We start from the raw sequence: 19,899 nt of genomic DNA on the forward strand, positions 1-19,899 counted from the left end.
ATTTTGTTTTCCTGCATATTTTAACAAAATTTCTGGTTAATTCACTATTTCAGTAAAGCAATAAAATTCCATGTGACTTGTTTGGGGCACTAGCATATGTTTGTTTATTTTATATATAGTATGTTCTTTCTGCAGGGCTAGACTTTCATAGAGATGGTAGCAGCCAATAAGCACAAGCATCTGTTGGAATGTTATTTTACAGTCCTGAGAAAAGTTGCTTCTACTTTTATATATATACAATATAATATAATATAATATATATTGTATATGTGTATTTATATATATATACTTTCATATATATTTATACTTTTGAGTTCTTTCACTCAAAAAATTATCAGCATGTGTCCCTTTCTTCCTCCCCTGTTTTTACATGACTAAACAAGTCTGAATTTTTCTTAATTGAGGCATTTAGAAAGAATATCATAGCATTGCCTGTTGTAATGTGAGCCAAGAGGTAAGAGCTTCCTTTGGGCTGAATCAACTGCCTCAAAGCAAGTGAGCAGCTTACAGTCTGGAGAAATGAGCTCAGTGAAAGGGTAGCCACCTAGACTAACCCTTACAGAAAAATGAAACATCCCCAAAACTTCCTTCTGAATTTTAGCTGCCTTAATCAGGGCACCACTGAAGAGCTTAAATCTGTCCTAGCTTCACAGCTTTCTTCTAGAGTTGTGACTGGAAAGGAGATGCTGGTGTCTTTAGTTCTCTGTGAGGGGATTCATATTCCCTCCTGGATCCTCACATTCTGAGCTCATGGTTTGGATTGTACTTCTCAGAAGCTCTCAGATCCAGTGGCCCATTCGAGGTGAGGCCACAACTTCCTAGTTCCAGGTCCAGCAAGTAGTGAGGCTGAGCATGTGCCATGGGCACACACACATGCACAAAATACATGTGCACATATCTGCATAGAGAGACAGATGTCTACACATGGCTGGCCACACCAACAGAAAACACAGCACTCAAGCAAGAAGAGCACAAAAGGCCTCATACTCTTCCCCTCTCTCTCTGATTAGGATAAAACCCATTAGTGGAAAACATGTGAAAATATACACATGACCAGCAGTTGCCTCTGGATCCCAGTCTCCCCTGCTGCTGTCACTGGGACAAAGGCACCCCCAGGCTGCCACTACGGTCTGGTTGCTTGTGCTCTGACCTGCCACACCCACCTCCCCACCCCCCTCCCCAAAACACCCACCTGTTGTGGGGATCAGGCACAGGGCACTGCCAGACACCACAACCTGTTTATACATTTTATCCCTTTTCACCTCTATTTTTCCACATTTGTTTCTCCTCAAATGACCTCGATTCCTCCCTGTGCTCCACTTTTGGTTCCTCTCCTAAACATCCCGCATTAAGTCTCTTGTATGCCAAAAATGCTGTTGCCAGCATTCCATAATGGATTCCACACCCTTGGAGGCAGGAATCCCCCTAGACTTCCAGTCTGTAAGGCGAACCAGGGAGAGCCTCCTAGGCAGTGGGGCCGGTAGCTTGGAGAGTAGATGTGCTTGGCTGGCACTGATTAGGTTACTGGGTTCCTCTGCCTTGCATTGCTCCCCTACTCCTTCATGTCTATGAAAATTAGCTTTAAATCAGATAGTGTAGAAGTCCCACTTTGCACAGAGATCATCAGTCACTAGGCTAAAGTGAGCATCAGTCAATGGCCTTGCTCTTAGGTGAACCTTGCTATCACCAAAGAGGAACCTGGGTCTTCTGGCAGCATGGCAATGCCAGATAAAACATCCACCTAACAGCAGGGATCCTGATTTTAAATCCTGCGGTGCCATCAGGTCTTTACAGGTAGGTATAACAGTGTGTGCTCTTCAGTGCTTTATGTGCAGGTTAGAGCACAAACTGGAGGCCAGGTCTTCTTCCAGGTGCCTGAATCATCAAATCGCTGACTCATCCTCACAATCCTCATCTGTCGCCCCACTGCTTTGATGAACCCGCCATCTCCAAAATACATCTAGAGTCTAGATGCTTTCCCAAGAGTTCAGGCTTGCAGCTAAGAAGAGGAAGAAGAGGCAGAAGAGGCAGCACCTTCTTTCCTCTTGAATGTTAATCCTTGAACATCTGCACATAAAGAAGGAAAATAGCACTGCCAACACATGCTCCAGACATGTATTTGGAAGAGCTCTATGTAGCCATTATAACATAGATGCCTACGGGACTGAGTCCCCATCTGAGAAACAGTTCTGTACAACTCATTATGGGGGTCAATGTTAAAAGTTCTTGAACTTTTATAGAGGCCTAAACTTATGAGGAAAAAACTTCAAATATCTGGGGAATACTATACATAGGAAACATGAGTACCTGTGGACTTAAAATTCCTTGAGGATTAGATGGCAAGATGTTAAGAGCTAGATTTTGGATGTCTACCTACAATGGGAATTTGAAACTAAGTGATTGAGACAGCCTATCCTTCTGTACTCATAAAGGCTATCTGGCATGTACATTTGTTGTGTGTCTACCTAGCCACCCTGATGGGTTCTCTGGTTCTTATCTTTGCAGTCTAAATATAGGCTTTGAAGCACACACACAAAACACCTTGGTCTGAGCTGCAGTCCAACACATTTGCAGACACATCTCCAAAGCGGGCAGAAAAAACATGTGCACCCAGCATCTGTTCCAAGAGACAGCTACACCTTCAGACCATGAGTCATGCAGTGAATCAACACCTGAGCTGGACATCACCTGTGTTTCTAGAATTCAAGCATAAGAAACCTGAAATATGTTTTGGTTTACTGCAAGCTAAGTGTGCGCAGCACTTCCAGCTATATTGCTGGGTGTCTTCTCGGAAAAACTAAATGATCCTGGAAGTTCTACTCCAGTAGACTGACATTAAAAAATAAATCCCCAATTAACATGAGCCCACGTTTATGTTATTTCTTCTAGCCAACATTCACAGGGCTTTTTGCATCTATTATTCAGTACAAGCTTCCTCACAGACTTGTGAGAAAGACAAGCATTACTTTCCACACTTTCTGTATAAATAAACAAGCTCAAGCAAGGTTAAATAGCACCAGGTAGCGCAGGAAAGCTTCAATCCCAAATTACTGCAGTATCTGCATTACTAGATAAAGGGGTCAAAATTCCAATGCTATTTCACAGTCAAAGTGTTTGAAATTACTTGTCTGTGGATTCATCTTTAATATACAGAACTATCTTTCCTCCTAAAGACAGAAAACCAATGTAATTAACCTGGGGTTCATGCATTTTTAAGAAATAGAAGGCAGGTAAGATGGACTTTGCTCTTTCCCATTAACCAAGCTCTCCTAAGGAAGATGAATGAGATGGGCCGTGTCGCAGCTGTGCCTAAGCACTCTGGTCTAAGAGGTAAGATTATTTCACCTGCAGTTTAACAAGCTACTGGTAACTGACTGGAGGTTCTCACTACAAATGTGGTGCAAAACACATTAGCTCAGACTTCAGTATAGGTTAATGAAAGAAAAAATGTTTTCCCTGACAAGTATCAGGGAAGGAGCAAGCACATCGGCAGTCACCTGTCTTGGCTGACATGCAGTAACTTATTAAAGTTCAGAAACCCACTAGTCTACTTGAACCTTTAGAGATAAACAACCTATCACCCTAATTAAAATGCAGCTCTGGAAGCTGCCCTTCAGGAGTAATGGAATGTGCAGTGCTGGCTTGATTCTGTCTCATACAGGAGGGAGAGTGATTATGCAAAGTCATGAGTTCACTTTATACATGAGGGAGTAATATTAATGAAGGAGCTCTTGAAAACGGAGAAGCATGTGCAAAGCTTTCCTTTCAGAATAAGAGATTATACTGCCAGTGTTGAATAAAAGCTTGCTAGGTACTAAATGGGTTTATTCTTAGTGGACATTTTTAATGTCATTTTTTTTCTACATTTGGCTGTATCTACTATAAAGAATTATAAGAACTTACATCACTTTTATTTTGTAATTGTGTTTTTCTTCAGGAAACAAGCCCTGGCGTTGGGTTGGCACAGGGTCACCTGTGCACCACTATTTTTTTAGGATGCTTTGAGACAGAGGTGAACAGGCAGCTGGAGAGAGTGCAGGACTGCAGGGAAGGAAGGGGAGAAGGAAGGAGTGTCACAGCCTGGAAGCCACCTTGCCCAGACAAGAACTGGGAAGCCAGGCCACCTACTGCTCTTGCTGCTGTCAGGGGGAGAGCACAATGTCCTGAGCTGAGGGGGTTGCTGCAGGACAAGTGGCTCTGAATAAGTACCTAAGAAACCAGAGAGCAAAGGCAAACACTAAACACTGCAATAAATGATAAATAATGGCTCCATCTTTATCCTATATAAATCTACAGAAATTTTCTTATGTAAGCAGAAGGGGATCAGGAATCTTTGGGAAGGAAAACATGTTGAGTAATTGCAACCTTACAACTAAGAGCCAATTTTGAAGTGGCCTCATGCTGCATAACAATTTCCTTTTGCTTTCTGTGCTTGCAGGATGGGTGCTGTAGAGGGAAGCACAAGCAGGCTGCATCCTGATGTGATCCTCAGGGTATTGCACAGCCAATAATATACAGAGGCTCAAGAAATCCATCTGAAGCACTTTGCAAAATCTTTCTATTCAACTTATGTTTTTTCTCCATTTGGGGGATTTTCTGGAGGTGATGATTTTCTCTATAAAATTGATTATTTTTGAAGTATTACCACAAAGTTTACCAATCATTCGTCAGAGCTTTCTGACAGCAATCTGCTTCATTCCATTCTTGGACTCTAATTGAAAAACAATGTAATTTAAAATGCCAGAAGCAGATTAAAGTCAGCAGTTGTCAGAACTCCATTCTTTTAAGGAAAAAATTAAAATGATTACTAGCCACTACCTTACTCCATTCATTTTTTCCCTCTTCCCTATTGAATAATATGGTACTGAGAACATATAGCACTCACAAGCAAAATGAAGATAAACATCCTGTAACATTTCAGAACTATCCTTGAACTAGAAGCATGAAGAAGCAGATGAAACACTGAAATGCACTCTGAATTTTAATGGATGCTTTTAAAATAATCTCTATTCAGAGATAATATTGTGTGGAAAATTCACTAACAGGAAAACAGCTTGTAGTGATGTCTCATATGTGAAAACAAGCAGAAAAGCAGCCACAGGAACAAGGAAAGGAACAGTCCTGTGAAGACATTCTTCTTCCATTTCAAAACCTCTGCTTCTCCCAGGGTTCCTACATTGGCAGAATGTTCCTATAATGGCAGAACAGTTGCACCTGCATTTCCTTGCATAAAGAGTTATTTTAAATTCAGAATGGGGACAGTAAAAACAGTGGCAGCCTAAGAATGTTTCCTAAGGAAAAGGGAAGACAAGACATCAAGTACTACAACATCTGACTTAAATAAATCCAGAGAACAACCTCTCTTGACAACCGTCAAAAGTCTTCAATAAGGTTGCACTGCCTAAAATGACTGAATGTCAGAGGAATCTTTGCAAATAAAATATCCAAGGATTTTCTGGGGCTTGCCTCTCTGTGGATGATCTGTGAAATGAATTTCACCCTGAGAGCTGCAGTGGTGCCAACAACAATTATTCCTGGTTTATATTTACAGCTAGTTCTTTTGTCCAGCACCCACAGTGCATACTGTGAACTTCAGCAAAGAATACTTTGTATGCATAGATCAGTGTGCAGCCCAGGCTCTGCTGGGTGGTGTGTAGGTCTTTCAAAAGGACATAAAGTCAGAGCTTTCAAAAGGACATAAAGTCAGAGCAAGAAAGTGCCAAGAGTAGGGAATAATAGTATGTCAGCCAGACCACTCTGGAAAAGCAGGTTTTCAAATAAAATCTGGCCTGATTTGCATCATCAGGACATAGCTTTACCCTAAGCAATGTTTGAAGCAGCCAGTTTGAAGCAGCCAGTTCCAGTCTGTTCCTTCTGGAATATCCATGAGCCAGAGTTGTTTCCTGGGAAGAGACAAGAAAGGTGATACAACATTCCGCTCTTTCTCCCTGCAATGCAGACATTCTCAGCTCTCTGTCTACAAGACACAGAGATGCCTTGTCTGGGAAATGTCACCATAAAAAGCCAGATAGGTTAGCTCACAATTTTGCCACCACCAATCTTGTGGCAGCTGGCAGAGATTACTTCTCATTTCCGTCTTAGAAAACATTATTTAGGAAGTTGTCCCCTTGCCTACACACAGTCAGTCCTGAAAATTCACAGAGAAGGCAATTGTTCAGACCTTCAAAAGGTGTTTCCAGGTGGGTACTCCACACAGCTTCCTTCGCTCCCTGCTCAGGAAGGACTGAGGTATCCACTCTGTATTAGGTGGTTACATGGGATTGCAACACATTACAACAGTGGGTTCATCTTGCTCTGTCTTTTGCCACAACCTTGTCTTGATCAGGTAAGTAATCAAGCCTGTCAGTCTGTCCTAGAGTCGGTTTCAGCCGACTGGATACAGCCCCATATTACCCTCCAAATCATTCCCTTTCTTACAAATGCAGAGATTTATTTTTGTGAAAATATATTTTCTGAAATTTAATCTCTTTGAGTACTGAGAACCAAATTTTGCAAAGGGAAGGCAAATGAGAACATTTTAGCAGGTAATAAAAGGATGATCAAGCTCATGGGTTTTCTCATCAGGAATCCTTGTCTTGTGGCTGAATGATTGTAGATACTAATCATCCAAAATAGTGTGGTGTCTTGCATTCCAATGACAGAATTGTTATTGTACAGATAATACTTCAGGCTGCATGAGAGAATGTGGTTTAGTAGGTCATGCCCTCAAGGGATATTTTTAATGGGAAATAACTTTTATAAAACCAAAAATGAGTTAGTAAGATACTAATTCCTCACGCTCTTCTGCAGTGAGAACACCCAAAGGCACTCTAACATTGACTGCTAACTAATTTTTGATTCTGTAAGCATAATTTTGCATCATGCTTAAGACTAAATTAGTTCACAGCATCTTCTTACACTTCATATTTTTGTAGGCATTACCTGTTTGTTTAACTCTAGTATTTCATGGGAGATAATGTGCCTCATACCACAGGTCTCCATTGTAACATCTAGACTCTGCTGGAGCATCCTGATGACCAGTGACATTCTCTGTTTATTGCTGTGTGAATCAACTGGTTCCACTTCAGCAAAGAGCAGTTTGTGGCAATTGTAAAAGTCGAACACTTGAGAATTACCTGATACTGAAAATGACAAAAGCATCATTAGCCCTGAAGGCTTCAGCTCACAGATGGAGAGAGCTCTGATGCCATCTACAGAGAAAACACAGGAGGGAATGAAATAGGCAGGCATCTTCTGCGTGGTTTCAGGCCAAGCAGCATGAGGTTTGGCCAGGAATCCTTTGGATTTCTGGTATAAACTAGTGAGCCCTCATGTCTGACCCAGTGTGGTCCTGTTGGCAACCTGTAGTCAAATCTGGCATTCAGAAAACTTCCATCTGGTGTCTTCCCTGGAAGAGATGCAATAGTCATTCAAGTATGAATGACACTTGAAGAGACAGATGCCTCTTCCAGAGGCTATGAATGAGCTGCCACAGTACTGCTGCTGCTGCCTCTGGCAGATGAGGGTAGGACACAGAGACAGACCTTCCAGCCATAACTACCTTCTTCCAATTTCTCCTCACTGCCTACAGCAACAGCGGATCTCCTTGAGACAGTCAGGGGGTGCAGCTGTTACTGCTCTTGATGGTAAGAAATTGAGGCAGCAACAGTTTCCAGGAGGTGAGAGTTGCTGGTGAAAAAAATGAAAAGAAGGGTGCCAAAAAAAGTAAGTTATTTTAAAACACCTGAGTGAACACTTTGCCTTATCCCTGTTTAGACACAAGGGCCAGGGCAAGATTTGAGATGTATTTTTAAGCAGAAGGATATATCCCTGGCACCCAGACACTTCTGAAGTGTCTTTACAGAGCTGAAACCCAGTCTTTGGACTGAGGACATGCTCTTTCCTTTGCCTGGACTCTGCTGCTCAGAGACCATCTTGGCTGTGGAGCCAACATACCTCAGCCAGGCACTGCCTGGAGAAATGAAGAACAGAAACAGCTCTGCCCCAGAGCTATGGGGTTAGATAAGAGAGTCTTGATACTAAACAGACTGAGCACAGAGGCAGTATGACACACCCAGATAAATGATAAGGCAGAAACACTGTGATGCAGCTGGCAATGCTGGAGCTACAGGGTACAGTACCAGGAGGAAATGCCAGGACAATCACCAAGGGTCCCTTACAGAAAGCAGGCAGCTTGAAAGGGGTCTGCCTGAAAACAGCCCTGAGCCCAAAAACTGTTCTAAATATTGACAGCCATCTGAGGGCAAAAGGAAGAAAAACTGAAGGGTGTAAGGAACTCTCACTGGTAGGACTGTGTAATTCACTATTCACATATGATCATTATTCAACTCTTCCTAAACTTTCCTCAGGTAATGAAGGTTTTCCTGTCCCCTTAGCAAAGCATTCAGCATTTGTCAGTGATAATGTGTTGTCCATTAAATTTGGCTGGAGAGTCATTTGGCTTTCTCAGGTTTCAGAATAGTTCTTGACTCAGTTTTGGTTTACATGTTTAATGAGGTTTTCAATCCTGCTCTCAGTTTGGTTTTCCAAAGTCTAAGATTGCCGACAATAATTATTCATATCCTTATGTCCTTGTGTTCTTCTTCACACTCCTGGGTATAACTCACAGATTAGTCAGTTGGTCATAAAGTAAGGGACAGAATGGCCCTTTCATACATGCCCCAATGATAAGCAAAAGAATTCCTCTCTAGGTAACTCCTGAAAGGACATTTCATTTGTCTTATTGACACCAAAGAGACAAGGGAAACGGGAAAGACTCACTTTCTGCATTTCTCAGCAAAGCCCCTCACTGGCTGAAGAACAGTTATGTCTGGAGAATTGCTTTTCTAGCCTTGTGTGTGGTCAATGCATCTGACTGCTTCATAAATACTTTTAGGGAACATTCCAACATTTGTGGGAGAAAAAAAAAAACACACAAAAAAAGGCCCACAAAATACCCCAAACAAACAAACAAAGCCCAACAGAATCAAGTGTTTATTTTCTAGAGATATCATGTACTGGAGTTCTTTCATAATGGCTATTTCTGTTGTACCAGATGACTGGTGGAGCATTAATCAGCTTATCTGCTGGCTTCTGTGTGCTAGAGTGGCATTTTCTCATGCTATTACTATTGATCCATTACCATTCCATTAGCTTACAGAACTGACTTATGGAGCACTTTAAAAATAGGAAAAGTAGATACTACATAAAAGTGCCCTCTGTTTTTATTAATACACTAGAGCTAAATTCTCAAGGATTGACACTACTGATGTACAAGCAACTATACCTTGTCTGCCACTTAGCCTTGTAGGTATGTGATTCATCTTATTCTCTGTGGAGATAGTGCTGACCGGATATGGGATGTCCATTGCTTTCAATAATATCTTTTGGTTTAATACTAACAGATAAATTAGCTGTAGGATTACAGAACACATGGAGTCTAATCACACTATATTCTAACTTTAACAATATTTATAGTTTTCAGCAAGCCACTTCCCCTGTCAGTTCCTGCTCTAGCAACCACAATGATAAAAATTATCTAGTGAAGAATTTTTTTACACAGCCTACTATGGACAAATAATTTGGGAAACAAAAAAGTTTTTGAGCCCCAGAAATTTTCCATATGCTAAATTCCACTGATGTCCCAGGAATATGATCAATCCCCACGGTTTACATTTTGACAACAAGGATCTAAATAAGCACCAGCTCATTCATAAGTAGGACTGGCTTTGAAAAGAGGTGAAGTGGATAATTTTAGAAAAATCCACACTGGCTCAGTAACAGTGACAAAGTGGCCCCATTTGCACCGACTGGTTCAGAGAGTAGAGAACAAGTCAGCCCCACAGCCCGTGTAGTACACAGCCTGCACCCCTGCCCGCTCCCGTCTACCTCTGCCCCTTCTGGAGAGAAACCCCACTAGCAGGGCTGGGACACCGTCCCAAGCACAGAGGCGAGAGCAAAGAGGAGACCCCGGGGTGGAGAGCACTACCTTGTCTCACCTTGCCCCTGGTCAGTCGCGTGGTGTCGCCTGGGTAGGGCTTGGCACAGGAGATGGGAGGGAAAAGGGGGGCAGGTACTTACTGCGTACAGGCACGGAGGCAGCAGATGCATGAGATATCCTTGCAGAGAGGGGGATTTGCTCAGCCTCAGGGCTCCCAGCCGGCCAGGGAAGACAACACTTCGGTGAGCAGCTTTGCTGCTGACACAAAATTGATTTTTTTATGACTCAGTAGGAGGACAAAATAATACATTTAATTTTCAGCTATGGGGAAGAAAACCACATTTGCCTGTTTGACAGAGGTCACTGAGCCTACCTTCCTTGCTGAGGCTGTGAGAGAATAAAACTGCTTTGTGCAGTGCGGTGTGACAGAGTGCCAAAGAGATCCCTCTGACAAGAGCAAGGAGGAAGCTCTGTCATGTCTGCCCCAGACACGTGCAGCACATTTGATTCACCCTTTTCCTGCAGCTTAGGCACCCACTGACACCAGTGAGGTTAACTGCTAGCAAGTCAATTTGCATTCATTTCAGACCTGAGAAAAATAATGGGTGTATAGAGCATAGTGGTAGTGAATGCAGCCCAAAAAGATGGGTGACTGACACAGCTGTTAATAAGTTAAATGAAATTGGCTCTACTTAAACTCCACATTCTCTCTCTCAGCCAAATGTGCTTATCACAGGGTATACCTTAGGAAGAGGATATAGTTTGCTTCTTAATTTGTACACAACGTGCCAATATAAAATCTATCAGAACCTTAGTGAGTGTGGTCAGGAGTCACAGGTTTTATGAGCTTCCAAGATAAAGCTTGGTCTCTCTTAAAATGAATAGTGCCAACAAACCGGCTTTATTCTTGACTGTCTTCCTGCACCACTTACCAGCAGTTCTGAATATAACCCTTTATTACTGTAAAAATGACTGCAGATAGCTCCCAGAAATGGACTCTCAGGGGCATGAGGAATGCCTATCCTCCTTTTTAAACTGTATAAGGATCTTCCAGATTTGTAAATTGCTCCAAAAAAAAAAAAAAAAAAAAATCTATCTATCTATAAAATGAGGTAGTCTGGGAAAATAGGCCTGAGACAAATTTGAATGAAAGTGGTTATTAACACTGTGGCTTCAGGGAACAGATAAAGAAAATAGAATGGATTTTGTAAACTCATTATACTTTGTCCATAGCTTTGACAGTGTCTGTTTAATTCCTTGCACACCTGAAGAAACATCTTTACCTCTATGGAGATCATTCATATTAAATGAATAATTAGTTTGTTCTGTTGCTTCAGTTTTTATTTAAAATATAATTCATAGGCAAATTCCATATTCCTGCTAGATTTATGAATTATAAACCATACACTAAATCCATTTTATTTAAACCAACAAATTTTCTCTTTCAAAAGATAGGAGCTCTTCTGCACTATAAGAATACCTTTAGCAATATCTAAGTAGGCAAATGATAATTACTCTGGGTTTTTTTTTGTCAAGCCTGTGAATCTGATGCACACTAATTGGAGTTTTTTGTACAAGTAAGTAAAACTTCATTCTTCAAAGTGCTGAACAGCTTGCCTAACGCCTGGAAGTGGTAAGCCCCACTTCAAGGTGCCCAGATCCTCTAAGAACACTGACGTTTATGGGTCCTCTGTTATAACCCAAGGTTTCTCCAGCTGCCTAACAGAGTTTAGTGCATTCATTATAAATTCTGTCCCAGAGTGAGAAATCCCTTTTTATTTATCTGTCCCATCTTTGTGTTTCACTCTTGGTTAGACATAGTTAACGGAGAACAGTAAGTGTTATCAGACTTCTAGGAATATCAGCTGCGTTTGTAATCATCTTCCCAATTCTTATTTTAAAAATAATATATGTGAGTGTATTAATGCAATGTAATAATAAATATGTCTGAGCAACTGCATACAGTGCAGGAAAGTACTAGACCAAAACCTCACACTCTGAATTCTTTATCTAGCTCAACTCCCTTATGATGTGGCTGAAAATGGAAGTAGGGTTTATTTTTCTTCTGAACAGTAGTTCTCTGTACTCCTGTATTTGCAGTTGCTGTTCCACACCCTGATGCACTGGACAACAAAAACCAGGCAAAAATCACCTGAAAAACTATTAAATTACTATAATGATAACACCAAGGACTCAGGGTTTTTTTTCTAAATTGTTATTGACCTTTTTCATGTCCTTTCTTGTCTTTCTGACATGTGCATAGAAGACATTTTTTGTTCAACATACATGATAAATGCTTGTCAAAAGTTTGTATGCCCAGACAATCAAAATTTCATCTATGTTTTTAACTCTGGCAAGCATTAGTGTAAGTCTCTGTCTTTAAAATACCACCAGTTCAGTCTGTTGGACAGTCTTCCTGACCAAGAAACTTCTGTTGAAGTGTTTCTATTTCCTAAGAATGGCACTATACATCATCTGCATTTCTGCTCCCACGGGAGTTCAATTTCCTAATTACATACATAAACCATTGTATGTTAGGTGTACACTGCGTAATTACAAGAGAAGACCTAAATTTCACAGCTATTTTAATGGTACAGTTTTTTTAAGTAGCATTCTGCTCATTTTTATCATCATACATTACTCAAACTAGAAGAAACTGAAAAATATTATTTTCAATTAAAAGAAGTTTTGAAGACTTCTCTCAAAAATTAGGAGCTGGGGAATAAAATCCATTATTTAATTCTAGTATGATTTTCTGCTCACACCAGTATTGTGCTTCACAAAATACTACCAAAAACTAGCTGAAATTTGCTGTAGCTGTTTCACTAGCTGCAATGAGAATTTTGTACACAGACAAAAAGTAGTTGCTTTCCTGGGTTCTACTGGGCAAGATCTGCCCACTGTTTGAATTGTATTGAGCATCATACAGACGTGTTAGAGTGATATCAGATTTGCCAGCTTTGTCTCTGATGTGTTGGAAGTTGTTCAGACTTTTCCCTCGGCAACATAAAAATTATTTGTTTGAGGAGTATGACCATATTGCCATGAGTTGCTGAGCACTGATTCTTTTTGAAATAAACAGTGCAACACACAATAGTAAAGGGAAAGGTACATTTTGCTCACTCGGAGCAATAAATGAAAAGAACATTTTTCCCACAGTTGTGGTGGTATGACTGCTATTGGAACAGATTCTATGCAGTTGTTCTGCTATGAACATTTGTACTGAGGCAAATACATGGGACACAGACTGGAGGTACAGAATGAAATGTGGAACACAACACACTGGAATGTCTGAAGGTACCTGCACTGAAATGCTGAAAATTCAGAGAGAATTTCTTGCTTCTGGAAAGTTTTGTCATTTATTTCTGTCTCAGAGACATATGTGCTCAGATCCTTCATTAAAAAATAAAGATAATAATAAATGTCCTACACTACCTCCTTAAAATAAAGATCTTTTTCCTTACATCACCTTCTAAATTGATTTACTTTTCTACCTAAAGGTTTGGAATGTTTCACAGTCTTTAAAGTATAAAGGTCACATCTCCTCACATACCACATACCCATTTAAACTTCTTAATAAATATAAAAGATAATAAACTATAAGGAATAGGAATAAAAATCTCTAATTGCTATAAAAAGTTGATTTTAACATCAAATTACAAAAATATTACACAGTTACTCTTCTAAAACAACGGGGTCCCTCCAGATGGGACACCTTTTGCTGTGACTCTCTCAGCTGTTTAAGTGATCTGCTGGGTGAAGCCTCTATGACTAACTGCTCATTCCATTCAGCAGCAGAATACAAATCCTTCAATAAAGTGCAGTTCAGTCACCTGGAATACTGGGGTGGTTTTTTTGCATTCAGATGAATGAATGACTAGTTTTAGAGTAAATGGAATGTCTGATACGAGAAGCTGCGTTCTGCAGGACCAAGGAAACCGAGAACCAAGGATGGGTGAACTTCCTCTTGACAGATAACCTTTGGTTAGGGCTCTCCGCGGGGCTGGGCATTGTCTGAACTCAAAGAGCCATTCTGCTTCGGCACAATTAAACCAACATCATCCAGCGGAGTGATCTAAATCTCCTGAGCACAGGAGTGGCGGGACTTTGCATTTCCAGTCACTTGCCCTTACTCAGCTCAGCTCAACAAGAATAACACTAAATATTCACTGGGGACAAAGGGTCTTGCGTCTCCCTTGCACTTTGTCTGTGTGAGCGGCAGGGGCGGGGTGTTCCGGGGCCGGGCTTGTGGAGTCTGCTGCTGCATGGCCACACTGGATTGGCGATGTGGTAAGAGGCAACACAGGTCACAGTATCAGCTTTGAGGGCAACTCAGTGTGAGCAGAACGATCAGGACTTCAGGTGCAGGTGGGGGACACACGCCATAACTAACCATTCAACTAAGGTAAGAGGATGAATTAGCCCTGAATAGATGAGGATTACAGAAGGACAGAGACACCTGAAGATAATGAAACAACTAAATATACCTGTGCCATCTCGTTGGGGTTAATAGGAGGACAGCAAGTAAACCAGCATGTGGGAGAGAGGAGAGAGCAGGGAAAAAGGAAAGCTTTGATTTCCTTTGTTTTAGGGGTACCAGCAGGAAATAATGCAGTATTCCCTTCTTTTCTCCATGGTCATGAATAGGAGAGAGAAGTGAGAAGTTAAGTTTCAGGCTTGCTCAGCAACAGAATCAGAAGCAAGGAAAGCAACTCTAGCTTTATTCTTTATCAGTTCTCGTGGGGGGAAGAGAGTTGGTGAGGGAGCAGAGCAGATTTGATTTGCATATCAGCTGGAGCAGCAGTGGGCAGAGTGGGAGGACAGTAAAACTTTCTGTACATTTCTGAGATGAAGAGAGCTATGAAAACTTGATACCTAGTTTCACTTCATTTGATCATTATTGTGTGGGGCACAGAATAAAACTAAAATATTCCATTTTATTGGACGAGGGACTTCAAGAGCGCAATGCAGTATTTAATTAATGTTGTCATGTTCTTATGTTAATTGTACTTCCTGTTTTTTTGTATTAGTATTCAATATGAGTATATTACACAACTTGCATTGTGGTTAATGCTGAATAAAATTCTAAGGAAAGGACAGAAATAGGACACTTTTGAGGGGGAGCATGAAATTAGTGACAGGAAATTACTTTTTAATTCCTATTTTTCCTTTTTTTTTTTTTTTTTGAGAGGTTTGAAAAAATTACAGCAGTGGCTTTAGCATGTGTTTTCTATGACAAGACAAATTTCTCCTTATGCTTCATTTAGCCCAGCCCATTTAGGCTGGGGGTAAGAATACATGAAACTTCCCATTTCAGGATCAGTGGGATAAACCATCAGTGGCCACACTGTCTTGTACAGTGGCATTAGAAAATGCCACTCGGAGAAAGCAGAAGAGACCAGTTGCCTACTGTCCACAAGGCTTGGTTAAAAGGTGTCAGAAGGTAATACACATCACTGCCTGTTCCCTTTAAGGAATTTATCTACTCCCTTTTAAGGCTGTGATAGTATCTCCGTTTTGCCTTTTTAAAATTAGCTACACCAAGTGCTCTCTAGCCCTAGCATTGCAAGATGTAGTAAATTTTACTTCTGCATTGACCTTTCCACCACCCTCATAATTTTGTAAATTTTAGTCCTTTTTCCTTTCCCTTTTTTCCTCATTTCCCTTTTGAACAGCTTCAATCTTTTGAATCTTTCCTTAAAAGACTGCTGTGACATCCCCTCAATCATTTTAGCTGCCTTTCTCTGTACCTTGTCTAGCTCCACTGTGTTTTTCTTGAGGACCCAGGAGTTTTAAGCTCGCAAGATGAGAAGTTTACATAGTGGCACAATTATGCTCCTTGTGTTATTTTCAACACCTTTCCTGCCAATGATCTGCATTTTGCTGGCTTTTTAGGGGGCTGATACTGAACACTATGTCAATAATTTTTGTAAAATGACTGTGATATTTCCAAGATCACTTTCCTGAGCTGGAATCCTGAGAGTCCTGAATTCTCCACATAGGTGACTTTTAGATTCTTTTTCTCTAGATGCACTGCTTTTCTTTTAGATTGGTGAAATGAATTAGGTATCTTTTTTCCCATTCAGTTTTGTGAACTTCTGGAATTCCTCACTGCCTATTGTAAGAGCTTGGTATTATTTTGAAATGTGATGATTTTGCTGCATTTCCCTTTCCAGATCACTGGTGAAGAATATGAATAAGTCTAGTCCTCATACTAGTCCCTACTGAAGTCCACTGCCAATATTTTTCCACTTTGTACAGCATTAGCCTTTATTTTCAAACCTTTATCCATCCTCCAATAGACAAAAGGTCATTATCTGTAATCCTATGGCTATGTAAGGTTGGGTTTTTTGTAACCTTTGGCATGTAATCTAGTCAAAGGCTTTTTGGAAATTCAAATGTACTATTCCCTTTGCCCATGATATAATTCCAGCAGGCCAGGGAGATAGGACACCCTTTCACTCCAGCCCTGCTGACACTTTTTCAATAGACAGTGTTTATTCATGTATTCAGCAATCTCTTTCCTTTCTATAGACCTGTTTTACAATTTTCTCATGAGTCATACTCACTGCTCAGTAGCTTCCAGGTTTCCCCTCCAGCGCGTGCTGTGGATAGCCAATAGTTCTGCAGTATTATATCTCATTTCCTTCTGAACTCTTGGGTGAATGTTATCTGGTCCTGGTGACCCATTAACATATTATTCTGATTAGTCTAAGTACTTTGGGTATGCCTACTCCAAATCAAACTATCTCATCTCTCTGCTATAAAAGTTACAGCTTATGGGAATCTTACCAATACTGAAGCCAAGAATCTACTGAGTTTCCTTGTTGGCTCTTTTGCTCCCAGTTGCTCCTTATTTCCACTCCTCAGACAGTCCCACCATTTTCCACCCAGGCTTCTTGCTTGTCTGGATAGGGCTAGTAGACATCCAGGAGTAAGATATACAGCACCTTCTGGGACGCTCTCTTCTCCCTGTAAATGTTCAAGTTTTGGAAACACTGGTATTATCACCTTGGCTGGGGTCTAAGATAATATTCATTTTATACCTATTCACTGTGACACTCATGATTTCATAGGTAACTATCATATCGTCTCTCAGGGGAACTCTCCTGGCTGAATAGCCTTTTCTAGAAAGCAAATCCTTTTCTTTCGTATACTTGAGAGCTCTTATCCTTCTCTGGGCCTTCAGTTGGAGATTTTTGGCTTCCTTATCTATTATGCTTTGCCTGGTTTGAATTGTGTTGTGCAATTTGGGATAATTTTTCTGGAATATAATGTGGAAAGTTGGGCATCCTGCAACCTTGTTTATTTCCCAGAGCTCTAAGTTTGTAACAGACTGGCATGGGCATTTGCAACTCTTTTAAATCATACATACCTGTCCTCATTCCACATTCAAAAAGCATCCTGTATTTTCATTTGGGTTTTCTGGGAACAAAAAATGTGCATGCACACTATGAACACTGCCGATCATGGTTATTTACCCACAGTTAAACTTGCAGCTGAACTAAGTTAGATGTTACCTATCTGTCAGGAAAGAAACTTGTCAGAAAGCTAACTCTGCAAACGAAAAGGGCACAGTTTTTCATTGGATTAAGAAATTTAATCATATTCAAAGTGTATTGTGCTGTGAGGCATGCTGGAGCAAGAGAGTTATGCAGCTGCAAGTGTGGGAAGAAAGGGCAGGAGCAGTCCTCTGGGAGGCAATGAGCCATGGCCAGACTACACCCGACCAGCACACTGACTCACTACAGGTGGGATAGATGCAGTCACAGATTGATTGCAGAGTTGAGCTGGATGAATGCTGAAACCTGGTGCATTTTGGACAACATGGGTTTACTGCACACTTGCACAGCAACTGTCTTGGGTGTCCATGCCCTAGTACTGGCAGCAAGGGGCTGTGAGGGTGGTCTTTTTGAGAAGAAACCAGGACCTGCCCCTGACTGGCCAGACAGTTCCAAATAGTTCCAAAACTGAGGCACCACATGATGCACAGCTGAGCCTGTTAGCCAAGCTGGTGGCACCTCTGTGAAAACATTTAAAAAGGGGTTAGAAACCTGCAGAGCAGCAGAGAGAGAGGATTGAGAAAATGCGAAACAGCCCTGGAGACACCTAGATCAGAAAAGGCGAGGAAGGAGGTGCAGTGATTCCCCTACAGCCCATAGAATATAATGGAACAGATATTCACAGTGCAGCCCATGGCGTTCCCTATGCCACAGCTGGTGAAGAAACCCTTGAAGAAACATGCGGCTCATGGAGAGTCCACACAGGAGCAGACTTCCCAGAAGGAGCTGCAGCACCCATGATGGACCAGTCTGTTTTTGAAGGACTATACCCTATGGGAAGGACTCTCACTGGAGCAACAGGAAAGTGTGAGGAGGAGGAAGAAGCAGCAGAAAAGAGCAGTTGTGCACAGATGGCAACTCCCCCATTCTCCATTCACCTGTCCCACTTGGGGTAGGACGAAGTAGAAGAGTTAGAAGATTTTGGAAAAAAGGATTGAAGTTGAACCTGGGAGGAAGGCCTATAGTGGTGCTTTGGTTTTGTCTTTCTTTCTCATTGCTCTACTTTTTTATTCTTTCTTTTTTAATGGGTAATAAATGAAATCAATCTTCTCCAAATCAAGACTCTTTTGCCTGCGACAGTGACTGCAAGGGATCTCCCTGTCTTTATCCATGAGCTTTCTCGCATTTGCTTCTTCTGTCATGTTGAGGAGGAAGAAGAAGCGAGCAGCTGGGCAGGTGTCTGGCAGCCAGCCAAGGTCAATTATTCAGTTACAGTAATGATATTCCATGAATTACAGAAACAATATTGTGCAAGTAACTCATTGCACGTACAAAGAAGAAGTACAGAGTACTCATTTAGTTGATAAAAAGTTCAAAATGAGCTGGTACTGTGTGCTGACAGCCCAGAAGGGCCATTGTACCCCAGGCTGCATCAACGGAAGCATGGCCAGCAGGTCAGGAGAGGTGATTCTTCCTGCTCTAGTGGAAGGTGTGCCTTCCCAATGCAGAGGGGTTGAAACTAGATGATCTTTAATGACCACTTTCAACCCAAACCATTCTATGATTCTGTGATTTCTCAGGGCTGCCGTCCAGTGTCCAGGAAACAATCAGAGCAGTAGGACCTAGCCACATTTCTAGAAATCTGACAATCAGCAAAAAATATGGTGATGGTGTAAAAAGCACAGAGAAATGCAGCAAGAAATTACAAGAAATATAGAGTTGGTCAGTCTGTATCAGATAACAAACAAGAAGACATAAGGTTTTATTTAGAAAAGAAGGTGATGTAAAGTATCATCCCTAGTCATGGACATGGGAACTGCCAGCAGCAGCACTGTGCACTGCCTCTCTCTTCCCACTCCTTACACTCATACCTGCAGTCAGATTCATCTGCTGGGGCACCTTCCCTGCAGCAGTGATGGACAGGTTTCCCTGGGGAGAACCAGGAATGGGCTGGCAAGTTTATAGGGGTCTGCATCTGATAGATGGACATGGGAGCCCTGGGATGCAGTAAATCCTTGTTCCTGCACGTTGATGTAAGAGTCCCTCTGTAAGTGTTCAGAGGAGAGTGTATCAGACACAGTCCGCATGGCCCTGAAAACACAGAGTAGGAATGTTTGACAAAGAGGTGGGGGTTTTTTTACCTTATAGAGTTCTTTATTCAAGCAATAACTTTATTATTACATGGTTTGCAGACATCTTGGACTCAGTCTGTCACACTTGGCATTTTTCCAACAGAAGGGTTTGTTGCAGTTGTACTTTCCTTGTAGTTGTGGGTATGGTAGGGGCTTGTTAGTTATAAGCCTATGCTGTTTCCCTCTCTTTCAAATTTTCTCTGTGTGCAGCTGTAATAAGAACAACAATGAGCTCCTTGAAAAGCTGCAGTTAGGTCGGGACATTCTCTTCACAATTCTGCAGAGTCTGTTCAGCTACTACAGGACATAGGCTTAAAAATACATG

The 19,899-nt window shown here is 41.4% G+C and overlaps 1 protein-coding gene and 1 long non-coding RNA gene across 2 annotated transcripts in view; one reads left to right on the top strand and one right to left on the bottom strand.

The window, feature by feature from the left end:
• Positions 1–4,968: 4,968 nt before the first annotated feature.
• Positions 4,969–10,520, bottom strand: LOC120412001. Its single transcript, XR_005604633.1, has 2 exons — positions 10,081–10,520; positions 4,969–5,903 (listed from the first exon to the last, which is right to left on the bottom strand). It is a non-coding gene; the product is annotated as an uncharacterized LOC120412001 (long non-coding RNA).
• A 3,806-nt stretch (positions 10,521–14,326) lies between these two features.
• Positions 14,327–19,899, top strand: part of FAM3C (FAM3 metabolism regulating signaling molecule C) — a 58,968-nt gene continuing 53,395 nt past the window's right edge. The window contains exon 1 of the mRNA XM_019283601.3: positions 14,327–14,345. The gene's annotated coding sequence lies outside the window, so the exon portion shown is untranslated. The remainder of the gene's footprint in view (positions 14,346–19,899) is intronic.

Source organism: Corvus cornix, chromosome 1A (assembly GCF_000738735.6).
Source record: "Corvus cornix cornix isolate S_Up_H32 chromosome 1A, ASM73873v5, whole genome shotgun sequence".
Taxonomy (NCBI): Eukaryota; Metazoa; Chordata; class Aves; order Passeriformes; family Corvidae; genus Corvus; species Corvus cornix.